At 43.0% G+C, this 18742-nt stretch overlaps 1 long non-coding RNA gene across 1 annotated transcript; it reads right to left on the reverse strand.

Moving 5' to 3' along the window:
* Positions 1-17772: 17772 nt before the first annotated feature.
* LOC139023151 (uncharacterized) lies at positions 17773-18262 on the reverse strand. The gene is made up of 2 exons (XR_011474303.1): positions 18034-18262; positions 17773-17941 (listed from the first exon to the last, which is right to left on the reverse strand). It is a non-coding gene; the product is annotated as an uncharacterized lncRNA (long non-coding RNA).
* Between the last annotated feature and the right edge of the window lie 480 nt (positions 18263-18742).

Below are 18742 nucleotides of genomic sequence, written 5' to 3' on the forward strand. Positions count from 1 at the left end.
TCGGTCCCAGCTTTGATGCACCTTGTCGTGGATATTCAGTACTGAGAGAGATTTGGTCATTTCTTCAAACAATCCTCTTTATTTAATATCGATTAATTATTGCAATAATGAGGCTGGTCGACCCGTCACCCTTGAGTGTTGGACCGAGTAACCTAACCTTTACACAAATGTAGAGTACTATTTATAGCTGACACTAACAATGCTCAGTCATGGTTGGTTCAACCCCCCTCATGCAGACCAAGGAGCATCATAAGCCACGCTGGGTTCATCCTGTCATTATCTGCACGTGGGTTGTCGTCTTAACCCCACCCTGGCTTAGTTTCCCAGATGCAAGGATGATTTAGAGACAATGAGAAATCCTCCTGGTTATCTCTATCTCGGTTACACCCACCACATCTTGTCAATGTAATGCAGTCTTTAACTCATTTGTCAGCTCAAGCAATCTCTAGTGACCACATGCCCAGATTAACTGCAGGGAACTAAAGTGGAGACCATAAAACACAGCATGAGCTGGACAGAAATATCTTACTGTTTGTTAAGTAAATAATAGTTTACTACTAATATCAAACAAATCAGGTAAGTATGTAATTTTTCTATCACAACCTGTACTGACCTCGCCTTCTGGATGATAGCGGGGGGAAACAGACAGTGCATTGGAGGGGGGGGGTTGTTATCCTTGATGATCTTTTTGGCCTTCCTGTGACATCGGGTGCTGTCGGTGTCCTGGAGGGCAGGTAGCTTGCCCCAGTTTATGCGTTGGGCAGAACGCACCCCCTCTGGAGTCCTGCGGTTGCGGGCGGTGCAGTTGCCGTACCAGGCGGTGATACAGCCCGACAGGATGCTCTCAGTGTGCATCTGTAAAGGTGTGTGGAGGTTTTAGGTGCCAAGCCAAACTACCTAACACATAAATTGGGCAAAAATACACTCCTCAAAAAAATAAAGGGAACACTAAAATAACACATCCTAGAGAATTTCTTTACATAGTTGAATGTGCTGACAACAAAATCACACAAAATTATCAATGGAAATCAAATGGAAATCAAATTTATCAACCCATGAGGTCTGGATTTGGAGTCACACTCAAAATTAAAGTGGAAACCACACTACAGGCTGATCCAACTTTGATGTAATGTCCTTAAAACAAGTCAAAATGAGGCTCAGTAGTGTGTGTGGCCTCCACGTGCCTGTATGACCTCCCTACAACGCCTGGGCATGCTCCTGATGAGGTGGCGGATGGTCTCCTGAGGGATCTCCTCCCAGACCTGGACTAAAGCATCCGCTAACTCCTGGACAGTCTGTGGTGCAACGTGCGTTGGTGGATGGAGCGAGACATGATGTCCCAGATGTGCTCAATTGGATTCAGGTCTGGGGAACGGGCGGGCCAGTCCATAGCATCAATGCCTTCTCTTGCAGGAACTGCTGACACACTCCAGCACATGAGGTCTAGCATTGTCTTGCATTAGGAGGAACCCAGGGCCAACCGCACCAGCATATGGTCTCACAAGGGGTCTGAGGATCTCATCTCGGTACCTAATGGCAGTCAGGCTACCTCTGGCTGTGCGGCCCCCAAAGAAATGCCACCCCACACCATGACTGACCCACCGCCAAACCGGTCATGCTGGAGGATGTTGCAGGCAGCAGAACGTTCTCCACGCGGTCTCCAGACTCTGTCACGTCTGTCACATGTGCTCAGTGTGAACCTGCGTTCATCTGTGAAGAGCACAGGGCGCCAGTGGCGAATTTGCCAATCTTGGTGTTCTCTGGCAAATGCCAAACGTCCTGCACGGTGTTGGGCTGTAAGCACACCCCCACCTGTGGACGTCGGGCCCTCATACCACCTCTCGGAGTCTGTTTCTGACCGTTTGAGCAGACACATGCACATTTGTGGCCTGCTGGAGGTCATTTTGCAGGGCTCTGGCAGTGCTCCTCCTGCTCCTCCTTGCACAAAGGCAGAGGTAGCGGTCCTGCTGCTGGGTTGTTGCCTCCTACGGCCTCCTCCACGTCTCCTGATGTACTGGCCTGTCTCCTGGTAGCGCCTCTATGCTCTGGACACTACGCTGACAGACACAGCAAACCTTCTTGCCACAGCTCGCATTGATGTGCCATCCTGGATGAGCTGCACTACCTGAGCCACTTGTGTGGGTTGTAGACTCCGTCTCATGCTACCACTAGAGTGAAAGCACCGCCAGCATTCAAAAGTGACCAAAACATCAGCCAGGAAGCATAGGAACTGAGAAGTGGTCTGTGGTCACCACCTGCAGAACCACTCCTTTATTGGGGGTGTCTTCCTAATTGCCTATAATTTCCACCTGTTGTCTATTCCATTTGCACAACAGCATGTGAAATTTATTGTCAATCAGTGTTGCTTCCTAAGTGGACAGTTTGATTTCACAGAAGTGTGATTGACTTGGAGTTACATTGTGTTGTTTAAACGTAGTTCCCTTTATTTTTTTGAGCAGTGTATATTAGCTAATGTTAGCTAGCTAAGCCCTAGCCAGTCAGTCAGTGTGTTTCACTCTATCCCATAAAACGTGACAATGCTAACTAGGCATCATTTAGCTAATAAAATGTTAAAGTTTATTAGGAAGTTTAATTCATATGTTAGACACTCACCGGACATCTTTGGTAGGTATTGTAGCAGGCTAAATAGGTTGGTTTCTATTTTCCAACAGATTTCTAATCCCCCTGATTGGTCATCAACGGTTACCGGTCTTGGAATTCATGTGTTCACCAGAAACGGCTTCTAAATATTATTGTTGCCATTGGTTTGTCCCAGATTCACCAATAGTGGCAAACGTTTGCAAACTTCACCAAATATTTGGTGAAACATTATTTTTGTGATTAATAATAGGATAAATTACACATCTGACTAAAGAGTGATCTGTTCTTGCAATTTGTCATCTATGTGTCACGCCCTGATCTCTTTCACCTGTTCCTGTGATTGTCTCCACCCCCTCCAGGTGCCGCTTATTTTCCCCAGTGTATTTATCCCTGTGTTTCCTCTCTCTCTGTGCCAGTTTGTCTTGTATGTTTAGTCAACTCAACCAGCATGTTTATCCTGTACTCCTTTTGCTATTCTCTTTTTTCTAGTCCTCCTGGTTTTTGACCCTTGCCTGTTTCTGGGATCTGTAACTGCCTGCCTGCCTTGACCACGAGCCTGTCTGCCACTCTGAACCTCCTGGACTCTGATCTGGTTTTGACCTTTTGCCTGTCCACGACCATTCTCTTGCCTACCCCTTTGGATTACTAAACATTGTAAGACTCCAAACATTTGCATCTGGGTCTCGCCTTGATACTATGTCATTTAAGATTTAGGGAGTGAATGTTATATATATATATATATTGAGGAATAACTGGAGGTAATCGGACCTATTTTATTTMTATTTTTAATGGATTTTATTTTTACCAGGCCCTCCCCGAGGGTATTAAAAAAGAACACGTAACCCTCCCCCTCCAATGATAATTAGAACAAAATAACAGGGGATATTTAGATATTTATTCTGGTAACCAGAATGGCTACCACAGAATTCTGCAGCGACACGCCATCCCATCTGGTTTGGGCTTAGTGGGACTATCATTTGTTTTTCAACAGACCATGACCCAACACACCTCCAGGCTGTGTATGGGCTATTTTACCAAGAAGGAGAGTGATGGGGTGCTGCATCAGATGACCTGGATTCCACAATCCCCCGACCTAAACCAAATTGAGATGGTTTTGGATGACTCGGACCGTAGAGTGAAGGAAAAGAAGCCAACAAGTGCTCAGCATATGTGGGAACTCCTACAAGACTGTTGGAAAAGCATTCCAGGGAAAGCCGGTTGAGAGAATGCCAAGAGTGTGCAAAGATGTCATCAAGGCAAAGGGTTGCTGCTTTGAATAATCTAAAATATATTTAGKTTTGTTTAACACTTTTTTGGTTACTACATGATTCCATATGTGCTATTTCATAGTTTTGATGTCTTCAATATTATTCTATAATGTAGAAAATAGTGATGGTTTAGATTTCTAAACGTTGAATATTATTAATCATTAGTTATGCTAGAGACATGAGGGGGCCATAGTCGAGGGTCTACACCAGGAGTTAATGGGTATCTGTAGGAGGAAGGTATATGGTGCGTGCAATTAAGCTTGGAATGTGCTGAGTGCAGGGGAAACGATCACGTGGCAGTAATGATAAGGGGAGAGAGCCATGGATTAGTGATGAAGGGGGTCAAGTTCAGGTCACGTTAAGGGAGAAGGAACAGTTTATTGCCCGTATCACTTAGTTTCCTGCCTAGCTGTAACGGCAGTCTATTTCGTCCTCCTCATCGGACGAGGAGAGGCGAGAAGGATCGGAGGACCAATGTGCAGAGTGGTAAGTTTCCATGATATTTAATATACACGAAAACAATACACGATACAAAATAACAAACGAACTAACCGTAACAGTCCCGTGTGGCACAAACACTGACACAGGAAACAAACACCCACAAACCAAACGTGAAACCCCGGCTGCCTAAGTATGATTCTCAATCAGGGACAAKGATTGACAGCTGCCTCTGAGAATCATACCAGGCCGAACACAAAATCCCAACATAGAAAAACACACATAGACAACCCACCCCAACTCACGCCCTGACCATACTAAAATAAATACAAAACAAGGGAAATAAGGTCAGGAACGTGACACTAGCAATAAAGATACAATGTTTAGCGAGAAGGAGGAGACTCCACCCAAAGTGGGGTATGTATACCACCACTGGTGGAAATGTGTTTGTCGGTACAGCTGTTTGATCCTCTGAGATGAATAAACTTAGTTTAAGCTTTCATAGTGTCCGAGTTCTTACTCTGATACTTAGAACCTAACAGTTGGCATTGTTGGCAGGATTCACCACGATTTGCAGTCGAACTAGAGATTACGAATCAGTGAAACAGGAGCCGGCACCAGAAACAAGGTAGGCACAGTTCCTTCACCTGTTATCACTAATTCTGACATCTTGGGGAGATGAGAGTAGTAGGCTGAACCAATTATAGGATACAGACCTAAAAAGGGGGTGTAGCCAGCCATGGTTGAAGCAGTTTTAGGTTTGGTATTCTCTGTATGATTCAGACTCTCAGTCCAGCAGTCAAGACTGTTGGGCTGACGGTTTTGATTATTGGAATAATTAAATCAATATTAAATAAAGATGATTGTTTGAAGAAATGACCAAGTCTCTCTCAGTACTGAAATTTCATGACATTTTTGGTGACAAGGATCTGCAACTTCACCTGTTGACCACTCCTGAAGATCTGGGTAGGCTTGGACAATCTATCAATAAGTGATGAAATTATAAATCGAAAATAAAAAGAATAGCCCCTGTTGAGGATAAACTCTGATCGAGGTCTTCCTTAAGAGGGCCACAGCTGAGGTTACTAGCATGACTGAGTTGATAAGAGTGTTCTTAAGTGAGGTATCCTTGGGCATAATTGTTAATTAGCCAGTTGCGGGCAACCAAAATTCCAGATCCYTGGTACTGACTTGATCACAGTAGGATTGGTTGGTGAGGTTTATTAAGGTTAGATCCCTCTTTGTAAAAGTAAATGTAACTGATAAAGCGTCAAAGTTAAAGGTAACTGTAAAATTGTGAGTACGGTAACCTTTGTACCAATTCTTAACATTGTACATTGAGGAAAGAAGCGATTGTTAACAATCGGAGCACATAATGAGTATCTGCTTGCCATATGAAAAGCTGCTTTTGCAATATTTCATGATTTAATGGGGTTCATGACAATAATATTATGCTTTATGCTTTTATCTTCATATATTTCCCCCAAAAAAGGTAAGTCTGCCAGAGATACAAATCCACAACCCTCCGATTTCAGATCCAACCATGTAGAGTTTGGGTGTTGGTCAACCTACTCAGAAATAATCTTAAACTGTTTGGACCAGTGATAATACTTAAATAAAGGTTAAATAAATATATAAATAAAATGTATTATAGTGATGGGCATTCCGGCTCTTTTCAGTGAGCCGGCTTGTCCGGCTCAGCTCACCAAAAAGAGACGGCTCTTTTGGCTCCCAAACGGCTCTTTAAAAAAATATGTTTTGTATTTTTTCAAGTCAAGCAGTTTGCGATAGTTTGACTGTGATTGGTGTTAAAATAATTCAAAATAAATTATTAAATGAAATCATACTCTACCTTAACCACAATGTATTTAAAAATGCATTGGTTTGTTATGAAAAAGAATGCTATTAAACATTTGCATTTAAAGAATAATTTTTTAAATGTACAGTATATAAACAAAGTGCACATAAATGTAACAATTCAAAACGAATACAATCTGAACAACATAATAATAGAAAATTGCACCATATCAAAGAAAAATAAGTCACAATGTGCAAAACTGCAGCATCCCACTTAAAACACTAAACTGGTCCCTCTTTTCTCTCTCTTCTTTATAGCCATGTTATAACCAGCAGCACACGGCAATGCTGACCATATTTTGCTTTTATGAGAGATTTGCATTCAGAAATGCAAGCTGCCTCACTTTCGAGGGGCTGATGCGGTTTCTTCTCTCAGTAATTATTTGTCCCGTTTTTGAGAAGAACCTCTGAGGGAACGGAWYTGGCCACTATGCAGAGCCTCCCTGTCATGACTTTAGTAAGCCATAGGTAGACAGAGGCCTTGTTCTTACACCAGCTCAGAGGATCTGCAGATCTTTGGAGGGGCTCCTCCAAATAGGATCGGACCTCCATTATGGCATCTGCTGAGGGATTCCTTCGTGCTGCATCCCCAGTTACTCACTCGTCAAACAGCATCCAAACAGCAGAAGTTTGTGGCACTACTGCTGGTGCTTGTGCTCCATCTGATCCCTCTTCTTCCTGTTGCCCTGGTGCCTGAGCCAGCTGACTGCTGGGGCTGTCCCTCCCTGTTGCTGAGGTTATTCTTTGAAGAGCCTCATCAATCGATCTGGCATCACTGAAGGCTAACTTCTTTAACCTGGGGTCAAGTGCAGCGGTTTCTGATAGCACGTGATTATATTCCATTCTGTGGAACTTTCTGTCCATTGATGAACATAGGGTGTCCATCAACTCTGTCATGTGGTTACATTTGCTTCTCTCTGGCGGCTGGCTGTGATTCGCTGCAGACCCTTACACAGGAGTATCATTTTTGAGACTGTCACATYGCTGAAAAGGGAGAACAGTAACTTKTTAGTTCAGGTTCATGTTTTGTCTACTGATACTACATTCTCATCTACTGCTCATATACATATATAATACTGGATTAAATAATGATGTCGTAATAACTGCTTACTGTATCTCTCCCCACTGATCTCCACAGTGACCTGCTCAAAGGGTTCCAGGACTCTGCACACCTCCTCCACCACCTCCCATTCCTCTTGGGTCAGAGCATCAACAGGTGCATTGACAATGGCCAGGGTAGAGATGATGGCATCCTTTGACTCAGYAAACCGCTTCAACATCTGAAATGTTGAATTCCACCTTGTAGTGCAGTCTTGTTTAGGCCTCAGCTCAGGCCTCCCCATCTGGCGTTGTGTAGATTTTAGTTTTTCAGCACCTACTGTGCTCCTGTGGAAGTATTCCACAGCTGCTTTCACTTTGTCCACGGTGGGCTTCATCACCTTCAGAGCATCTCTTGCAATCAGGTTGATTGTGTGGGCAAGATATGGATGATGGGTCCATTTTAACATTTTCAATGGTTTGGTTATGTTAGCTGCATTGTCGCTAACACAACAGACCACTTTTCCATCTACTTGCCATTCTCTGGCCACTCTCAACAGTTCCTCTGCCAAGTTCTCTGAGGTGTGTCTGTCACTGAACTCAAAGCAGTCCAGAAGACAGCTAGACATCAAACATTTTTCAATTAAGTGACATGTAACTGACATGTAAGAAGTGGTTATCCTTGATGTCCAGCAGTCGGTGGTAAGGAAAACTGCAGTAGCTTTTTGGACTCTTTCCCACACTGAAGCCTGTGTGCTCTCGTACAGTTGTGGAATAAGTGATTTGAAATGATTTTCCTGCTTGGAATTGTGTACATTGGATTTAGACTATTGCTATAATTTCTAAAACCTCTGTCCTCCATGATCGAAAATGGCTGGAAATCGGTGGCAATCATTTTAGCCAATGCAATATCAATMTGGACTTGTTTTGCTAAAGACATAGACTTTGGCATGAACTGGTCCATAGAAGACTGCGTTGTTGTGGGTTGCGGAGTAGGCCTACTCGACTGAGTGGATACATCTCCACATACGTGCGGGTGGAGTGCTGGTTCCACCACTATCACTATCACTAGCAGGCCCGCTAGTTTCTCGAAGTTCCGCTACAGCTAGCTTCACAGTTGGGTGCACAGTTAACATATGCCGTTGTGCGTAGAACTGGCTTTATATGAGGTTTTGTTATGTCAAATTCTACACTGTGCTCTAACATTGTCTACATTATTAAAATGCATCCAAATGCTACTGTGCTTCCGACTCATTATCCAGCTGTTGTTTTCACAGCTGTCCTTCCTCTCTCTTCTCGGCTGCTAAGTGAGTTGGCTCGGCCCTCCCTCACGCATCTTTGGTTCATTGGTTAACACTGCATGTCTGATTGACAGGAACAACAGGTGAGGCTGTTAGTCTGAGCAGACAGTCAAAACGAGTGTGTGTGCGCTGGAGCATTTAGGCCTATATTATTTTATGTCTTTTTTCATTCTTTGAATTAGTTAACTATATTKATTTAAATCTTTTGATTATTCATATCTTTATTTGGATTTTTTCAAATATCTTCTGATATGCGAGCTGGGTCCCAACATTAGAGCCGACTCGTTCGCGAACCACCCATCACTAGCATGTAACCATGTTGACAGTCATTAGCTATGTTTCCATTGACTTGTCCAGTGATTTTTTTGTCGACATTTAGGAAGTTTGCATAGAAAATAGATGTGACAATTGCCTGCTAGGGTGTGTCCCTCTTGAACTATTTTGTGTCGTTAAAAACAGATGGACGTAATGAAATTACACCAAAAGAAAACGCATAAAAATGTAGTGGTTTAAGTGTTTCCATTATCCATTTAGGCAAATTGCGCATTAATAAATTGATGACAGCCAGTATGCCCTCCCACTTATCTGTTTAATGTCTCAGGTAGCCCGCGAAAGCCAGCATGGATAGAATTGAAGAATTTACAAATATTTGCCATATTCTAATTATTATCATGTGCCAACATATTGCCTGCCATGGTGAAACTTGCTCTCCTGTAGATCTGAAATAATTGGCAAATTAAAATGTTGTTGATCTTTCGAACATTTGTCCTATATATCCTGCTTCTATGTCGCAAAGATTTTTCTGGGCGACATTGCATTTGTTGAATAAACCTGCATCAATGGAAACCTGCCTACTGATCTACAAGTCATTTTACATGCCGAACAGCGCCTCTGAAGAGTTATCAGACTCAACGAGTATGCAGTGCCTAGACTGATTTAAACTGCTAACCACGGGGATACCGGGGTAGTTGAATTGGCTTCCCTAGAAGGGCTAATCAAGGAGACAGTTTAACAGTGGTTGCACCTCCCTCCTGTGATGGTCTTCTTCATGCTCGAAACAAATACAGAGATCTGGGCTTAGTAAAGTTGGCAAGACTGATTACAGTCTCGAAGAATATTCAATCTGTCGGTGTTGTCAGATCCACTAACTAGAGCAGTTACGGAATACTCAGAATAATGTAGGTAATTGCACCTTTGTGACCTTTTTTCTTCAGACAGCCTCTCTACATTGTGTGTTGCTTCCATCTAGCTTTCTGCCTGGTTATTGACCTGTAACAGTTGTGACATTGCAGTGCTCAGATTCTAGAGGATATTAGAGGGGAGCGCGACCTTTATGATAAATGAATAATGAATAAAGTAATTGGCCTGGTGGGTGACTTTGTCTGTCCACCACCTCCACTCAGATGGGGAGAGTGATTATTCGGGTCTGTACACTGGCAAAAGGGCAAACAGAATATCAAATATTCACCATGGAGAACACACACACACAATTATTTCAGACTTAATGAGGTTTACTCTGGAAAACTATTTCTAAATGAACTGGAATAAAATGCAGCACGCACATACACACGCAGACACACACCGACTTTAGGTCACCTTGAGAAGATGGCATTGCATCTATCTACCTACAAGCTGAACATGGGGCCATCATTGAGATGTTGGACATTTCTCAATCTTGCATTGTCAATAGAGTATCAGAAACATGATTAAATAAAAATCCTCTCTGAGTAGATATTTTCACTGGAGTTAAATTGAACTCCAGCTGATGACACAATTGCTTAATAAGAAACAACCTCATGGTTGAGTACATGCATACATAGTATGCATCCCTCCTATGCCACTCTTCTCTCTCTCTCTCCATCTCTCTCTCTCTCTCGCATTCTCTCCATTTCTCTCTCTCTCACCATAGTGTTGATAAATTGATCTGCAGATCAACTTTAGACAGGCTGGCTTTGATATGCATTAAGACGTAATTATGTTAAAGATCTTATATCTATTAAAAAGAAAGGAGGACCAATGCACTCTTCATATAATTAATTAAAATGCCTTTATTTGTCTGGCATGTTCAATAGAAACAAAGTTTTAAAAATCCGACGCGTTTCGGCTGCATGGCCTTCGTCAGGGAGTACTCCCTGAGTACTGCCTGCATGGCCTTCGTCAAGGAGTACTCCCTGAGTACTCCCTGACAAAGGCCATGCAGCCGAAACGCGTCGGACTTTGTTTCTATTGAACATGCCATACAAATAAAGGCATTTTAATTAATATATGAAGAGTGCCTTGGTCCTCCTTTCCTTTTGATGACCAATTCACCCCCTTTTACCAAAGAGCACCTTCTGTCTACCAAAATGTACTATTATGTACCATAGTAGAGATTCCCTTCCTCCTCTTTCTACATATTATATCTATTATTTGATGCATAGCTGTGCAAGCTAAATTGCAGCAAGGTCAAGCTCGAATCGAAGCCCTGCGTTTAGTGACTGAGTGCTTCGGAAGTTTCATAATTGCCTTTTGAATGGCTCATGGCACAACGTGATTGATGTGCTCTCAGAATTGAGTTGTGCCGTACTAATTCTGTCTGTCAAGAAAGTTAAGAGGGAAGGAGAAAAAGCAAAGCATGTCTGTTTTTAAGTGCATTAAAATACATTTATTTCCAGTTGAATAGTTTCTCAGCTGTAAAAACAAGATCAAAGGTGAGCAGCTTGGCATGATGTGTTGGGCCCACTGCATATTCACTGGATGCTGCTGGATGCCTCACTCATTGAATGGTTGTGTATGATTAATTATTTATATCTGTGTTGCATGCACAGTGCTCCCCCTTCCCGTCACTATAGGCCTTCAAACATTATTTGTTATGGTATTGTTTTCCAGCTGTGAAAGTATTCATTGCATTGCCTCTAAGAGACCCACCGGGAGACCTAGCAGGTTTTACTTCCTACTGTATTCTACAGCCGTCTCGCTTTAGCTGCTTTTATATTTCTATATTTATTTCTTCATAAGTCAACTCTGTGGTAAAACCAAACCCTGTTCCCCTGCCTGCTGCATCAACATTTCTGACAAAATAATAGTAAAAAATGGATTGCTTTTAACAAAAAAACATTAGAGGGTCGACAGCTGAGATGAGGTATTTTATGTATTTCTAGAAGCACCAGTTGTGCAGGTGCTCTGTGCGGATCAACTTCACATTTACTCATGCAGGGCTGAGAAGGAGATAGGTGAAGAATAGTAACCCATTTTGGCTGCAACCCCTCTCACAGTATGGGACCAGAGTTAAAAAGCAGCTACCAAGATGCACACAGCAGAAACACAATTAAGTAGTGAAATTCTGAAATAAACTAAAGTACTGCTCCTCCCCTCTACTGTAACTGCAATAGGTGATGGATCAAAACAGGGAAGGAAGAAACTGCAAAAAGGATGTGGTGTCGGTGCACTGCAAACATCTATTTTGCTGAATTTGCAGAGCCGCTGTCAAATTAACGGAGCTATATTAATGTAGCAGAAGTTCGGGAGGGAAGACCATACCCAAAACATTCTTCTTCTTCTCCTTCTTTGGTATAATGGCTTCACAACAATTATATGTGTACTCCGCCACCTACTGTGCAGGTGGATAATAAAGATCCCCAAAATTAAATAAGGCACATTTATATACATATACATACCATGCATTCGAAAAGTATTCAAACCCCTTGACTTTTTCCACATTTTGTTAAGTTACAGCCTTATTCTAAAATAGTTTTTTCCCTCATCAATCTACACACAATAGCCCATAATGACAAAACAAAACGTTTTTTATTTAATTTTTTGCAAGTAAAAAAAAAAAAAAAACTGAAATATCACGTTTACATAGGTATTCAGATCCTTTACCTTTACTCAGTACTTTGTTGAAGCACTTTTGGCAGAGATTACAGCCTCGAGTCTTCTTGGGTATGACGCTACAAGCATGGAACGCTTGTATTTGTCACATTCTTCTCTGCAGGTCTTCTCTAGCTCTATCAAGTTGGAGGGGGAGCATCGCTGCACAGCCATTTTCAGGTCACTCCAGAGATGCTCGATCGGGTTCAAGTCCGGGCTCTGGCTGGGCCACTCAAGGACATTCAGAGACTAGTCCCGAAGCCACTCCTGCGTTGTGTGCTTAGGGTCGCTGTCCTGTTGCAAGGTGAACCTTCGCCCCAGTCTGAGGTCCTGAGTCCTCTGGAGCAGCTTTTTATGAAGGATCTCTCTGTACTTTGCTCCTTTCATCTTTCCCTCGATCTTGACTAGTCTCCCTGTCCCTGCCACTGAAAGACATCCCAACAGCATGATGCTGCCACAACCATGCTTCACCGTAGGGAAGTCACATGGAATACATTCTATTTAACATTCTACATTCATGCACACACTTGGCATTCTCTCAACCAGCTTCACCTGGAATGCTTTTCCAACAGTCTTTAAGGAGTTCCCACATATGCTGAGCACTTGTTGGCTGCTTTTCCTTCACTCCGAGGTTCGACTCATCCCAAATCATCTCAATTTGGTTGAAGTCGGGGGATTGTGGAGGCCAGGTCGTCTGATGCAGCACTCCATCACTCTCCTTCTTGGTCAAATAGCCCTTACATAGACTGGAGGTGTGTTGGGTCATTGTCCGGTTGAAAAACAAATGATAGTCCCACTAAGCCCAAACCAGATGGGATGGCGTATCGCTGCAGAACGCTGTGGTAGCCATGCTGGTTAAGTGTGCTTTGAATTCAAAATAAATCACAGACAGTGTCACCAGCAAAGCACCCCCACACCATAACACCTCCTCCTCCATGCTTTACGTGGGAAGTATACATGCGGAGGTCATCCGTTCACCCACACCGCGTCTCACAAAGACACGGCGGTTGGAACCAAAAATCTCAAACTCCAGACCAAAGGAGAAATTTCCACTGGTCTAATGTCCATTGCTCATGTTTCTTGGCCCAAGCAAGTCTCTTCTTCTTATTGGTGTACTTTAGTAGTGGTTTCTTTGCAGCAATTCGACCGTGAGGTCCTGCTTCACACAGTCTCCTCTGAACAGTTGATGTTGAGATTTGTCTGTTACTTGAACTCTGTGAAGCATTTATTTGGGCTGCAATTTTTTGAGGCTTGTATCTCTAATGAACTTATCCATTTCAAGAAACTTTCAAAGTTCTTGAAATGTTCCATATTGACTGACTTTCATGTCTTAAAGTAATGACGGAATGTCATTTATCTTTGCTTATTTGTGCTGTTCTTACCATAATATGGACTTGGACTTTTACCAAATAGGGATATCTTCTATATAACCCCCCTACCTTGTCCCAACACAACTGATTGGCTCAAACACATTAAGAAGGAAAAAAATTCCACAAATTAACTTTTAAGAAGGCACACCTGTTAATTGAAATGCATTGCAGGTGACTACCTAATGAAGTTGGTTGAGAGAATGCCAAGCGTMTGCAAAGCTGTCATCAAGGCAAAGGGTGGCTATTTGAAGAATCTGAAATATTAAATATATTTTGATTTGTTTAACTTTTTTTGGTTAATACATGATTCCATATGTGTTATTTCCAAGTTTTGATGTCTTCACTATTTTTCTACAATGTAGAAAATAGTAAAATAAAGAAAAACCCTTGAATGAGTAGGTGTTCTAAACTTTTGACCGGTTATGTATATGTGTTGGCTGAATATACACAAGTGATGTTAACAAGTTGGGGAAGCCATGAAGCCTCAGCTACTAAGTACCCAATAAATAATCTCAGCAAAAAAAGAAACGTCCTCTCACTGTCAACTGCGTTTATTTTCAGCAAACTTAACATGTGTAAATATTTGAATGAACATAACAAGATTCAACAACTGAGACATAAACTGAACAAGTTCCACAGACATGTGACCAACATAAATGAAATAATGTGTCCCTGAACAAAGGGGGGGGGGATCAAAATCAAAAGTAACAGTCAGTATCTGATGTGGCCACCAGCTACATTAAGTACTGCAGTGCATCTCCTCCCTATGGACTGCACCAGATTTGCCAGTTCTTGCTGTGAGATGTTATCCCGCTCTTCCACCAATCATGGGGATTTGGGAGTTTGGCCAAGTCTAGTCCTTTGTTCTCTCTTTCCCTCAATACTGCATGTCCAAAGGGGGAGAGGGTCCCTTCCAGGAATTTACGACCTGTCTTTAAGTCATAAAACTGTGGAGAGAGGAAGAGGTGGCTATGATCCTCCCCACAGGGCATGTCATGACAGTCCCCCTCTGCTGGGTTGGATCTTGTGATTGTTCTGAAAGTTGCAAACCAACATAAAATTAATGACCATGTGATGTCCAGGTTATGGATAATCATTGTGGTACACCCACTGGTGGTTGACCTTGATAGACTCTCTGAATGCGAAGCAGTCAACCAAAAGGATGGGCAGTGGATGTKCGGTTGGTGATCGCCGTTGCGGTCCCCTTCTAGTGGTTTACCTTGGTAGGTATCCTGAAAGCTGCAAAGTACCACAGGAATGGCCAGGGGATGTCCTGGTTGGTGATCGTCGTTGCGGTCCCCCCTCTGGTGGTCAACCCGGGTAGGATTTCTGCAAGCGGAACAGGCCGCCACAAGGATGGGCAGCGGATGTCCAGATTGGGATTGCCGTTCCAGACCCATCGTCTGGTCGTCCAGACTGGAAGATCTGGGCAGTAACTTAGGCAGATGTTAACAACGCACACATACTCACGAAATATATAATAAAATGACTTCCCAAATGAGCGGCATTATGGCAGTAAGTGATGGTTGTATGTGGAACTTGTTTATGGCTCTCTTCCTAAGTGTCAAAGGAAATGAAAGGAAAATGAATGAAAGCAAACAAGATACACAAAATATAGTTATCACACCTTAATCATCTAATTGGACTAAATACGTTCAAGATCATGGCAAAATGACCCTATCAAGGAATTGTCTAATGTCATATCTAGGGCATTCCTAATTTGCAGTGTGTTGCTTAGGGCACTATCCTAAGTTCATAACTACATGATAAGTCTACAGCTGTAAGGCACCAGCTTCGGGCGGTCTACAGGGATGACCTATGGACCTCTGTGGAGAAGCTGGTGAGTACTGTTTCCTAAGGCTGGTATTTTGTTCGGACCCTGAAGTGATCCGAGCATAAATCCTCATTAAATGTTCCATTTTACYTGTGCGTTTATACTTCCATAAGCACACATGTCAAGGGAAAGAACCAAGTATCCTGGTAGGTTGCAACCTGTTCAGAAGGAGGCTGATGTCATCAGATCATTTCCAGGTCCATGCCTGGAGGTCAGTAAGAATTGATGTCGACCTCAAGACATATGTTAAGAGGACCTGTAGTAGTTTTACTACACGTCAATGTGTCTTACACCATTGTAGCGGTGATAGCTATGAAGGAGTCTATTTCATAGCTATGTTTTCCACGGAGGAGCTAACCTCATGACGGAAGTACTGTCCAATCACTGAACCAGTTGTACGCGGTGTGATCATGGTTCATGACTTCTAATAACTTTCCTCCTGATTGGAGGGTTCTATTTATTAGTGGCATGTGTGTTGGTATGTTTATTAAATGTATGGAGATATCGTAATATCTCTTGGATCAGATTCTGCACCAAGAGGTTTTTTTCCCAAGGGGTGCATTGACAGATACCCCTCGTGGATGACTGTGTTGCAGCTAGCGTTAGGGTAGACAGTGTGGTCAGTGGAGATGTGCCATTTCTGTTCGAGGTGAAGGCAGGTCGACTTTTTGGATTTTGAGTGGGCTTGGCTTTAAAGAAGCTTTTTACCTTTTTCTTCGCAACCTTTTCATCAGAGTCTATAGATAAAGCCTGTGGGCTTGTTTCTTGATCAAGCAGGCCCTGGATAGGGTCTCGAGTGAGAGTGGGAGAAATGTGATTTTTAACGTCCTTGCTAAGGTTGTTAGTTCCTGCGTACCTCCCCATCTATAATCCTTGTGACTTATCTTTTACCCTTTTCTCAAATTCTTCTCATTTTAGTTCTTCACGTAGTGTAACATCTAGAGAACATTGGTCTACGTTTTGATTGTCCTTTAACCCTTTGTTACCCTTGTGCTCTGACACTTTTTGTGGGTTGGATGCAGGAATGTAGCGAATAGGTTGATTGTAGCGGTAGTCATTTCAATGGCGACATACTTTACAGTTTTTTCAAACGCGGAGGTTATTGGATTCGTGGTTTCGTGGTAGAAACCGTTGTTGTGCATCATCTCTCAACACTCCAATACCTGATAATGCACCCTCTAACTGGAGTGAGCACTCCTGGTCAAACTTCAAAACTGAGTGGTCAGGGCTCTTAGCATTGCGAGTTTTTGATACCTCAAAAGCTGTGCTTGCAAGCTCTCTGAGTTGTAAGATAGGCAAGCCAACGTGGGCTGTAGGGCCCAAGTAGGTAATGAAGGTGGGATACATGTTCAACAGAAACATTTGTTTGAATGGTAACAGCTCTTCCATTCCTGTTTCATTGAGTAGGCCAAAGAAAGCTAAACGAAACCTATGATAATATGCTTGTGGGTGTTCATTCCGAGCTTGTTTGACAGTGTTAGCCAGTGATCTATCATGTTTGCGAGTCGCAGAATCACTCAATTCTAATTTCAAAGCTGTGGCAAGTTTAGAGTAGTCGTTAAGCACGTGTTGCTGTTGTAGACGAATGAACCTCCTCACATGTCTATTCGACGTTCGCTTCAACAGGTAAACCCTGTCAGAACCCGTAGCATTCGGGTAGGCATCCAGTGCGTCCTCTATGTCAGCTAGGAACGTCTCAGTATCGTTTGGCTGACCTGGAACGGGGTCAAAGGTGGGGAAATTCTTGACGAGTTTGTCAAGGTGTTCCGCGCAAAGCGGGCGGAGAGGGTTGGCTTCATCCTGTGGGGAAATTGGGTCCGAAAGGCCAAGAAGAGAAGCCAATCTTTGGCTTTGTTGGTGAAGAGGGGCCATATTACTCAGTGCCGAATGGCCAAGAGGAGAAGACTGAGGGACACATGAGGGAGGCAAATTCTGAAACCTATCATCTTCACTCCTTTGAGTACTGGACTCCGGTTGCTTGGTTGGGTAGTCACGCTGTAGCGTGTGACCGTTCTGGAATTCCACCAGATTGTACCTAAGAGTGGTATTCTGCTGCATTGCAGTCCACTTTTAAGCACTTAGAGTACCGATTTTGGATACGTGAGTGTCGCACTTGCTCCTTTCGATCTCAAACGTATCTGTCATTGTTTGCAGATAGAGGTATTGTGTCACGATTCTCTAAAGTAGAACCCAGAAGCAGACCAGGACAAGGAGAGTAAGACGAAGGTGAGTATTTATTTACAAGTGTAAATGTAGTGATAGAAAAATCCAAGTAGCGGAGCGGGCAGCGGAGGTGAGTTGATGGAATTGAGTAAGCAGATCCAAGGAAGTAACTGAAGTCACCGACGACCAGGTAGGGATGGGATGAGTGTTCCGGGTGAATGACTGTAGACAGAAAAAACAGAGGTAAGTTCAAGGCAAGCAAGACGTACAAAACAAACTATCAAACTGGAGGCTGATACGCTGGCACAACATACTGTTCATGGCTAACGATCCGGCAGGGAATGGATGTCAGGTCAGAGCTTATGAAGTGGAGGGGTGATGATCAGGACCAGGTGTGCAGATAGCTGATGGGATACAGGTGCGGGTAATCAGAGATCTCCCAACTAGCTACGTCGCCCGGCAACCAGACAGGGTGCGTTCCAGGACACCGGAAAAACACTCCAGGACAGAACACAGGCAAAAACAGACTCAGGAAGCGGGATTCGTGACATATTGAGTACGGAGCGAGAGATTCAGAGATTAGTTTTCCTCCACTTGCTTAGAAATCAATATTTCCATCTTCATCACCTGAGTTCTCTCATCATTCATTTGGTCAGCGACTTCAATGAGTTCTGCTGACCTTTCATCCAACTTAGTCATTGTGTTCATTAACTGATCGTCTTTGGTCTGTAGCATTTGAAGTAGAAAATTGTTACTTTAAGTAACGTTCAACGAAACTGCATGCATGTTATCAACTTGTGCGCTCCTGTTTGAAGATAACTCTTCAGATTTATCTAGTTTGGCGTGGACATCGTCATATTTAGTTTTGGCTTAATCGAGTTGTTCCTGTAGAATAKGATTTTGTTCCTGTAGAAGACGATTTTGGTGAAGAGTTTGTGCACATTCGTCGTCATAAGTTTTTGCAATTACATTTAATTGTTCAGTTTTCAAACACAGTTCCATAGCTAGCAGAATCTCTGCATT

The sequence above is a fragment of the Salvelinus sp. IW2-2015 genome, linkage group LG27 (genome assembly GCF_002910315.2).
Source record: "Salvelinus sp. IW2-2015 linkage group LG27, ASM291031v2, whole genome shotgun sequence".
NCBI classification, from domain to species: domain Eukaryota; kingdom Metazoa; phylum Chordata; class Actinopteri; order Salmoniformes; family Salmonidae; genus Salvelinus; species Salvelinus sp. IW2-2015.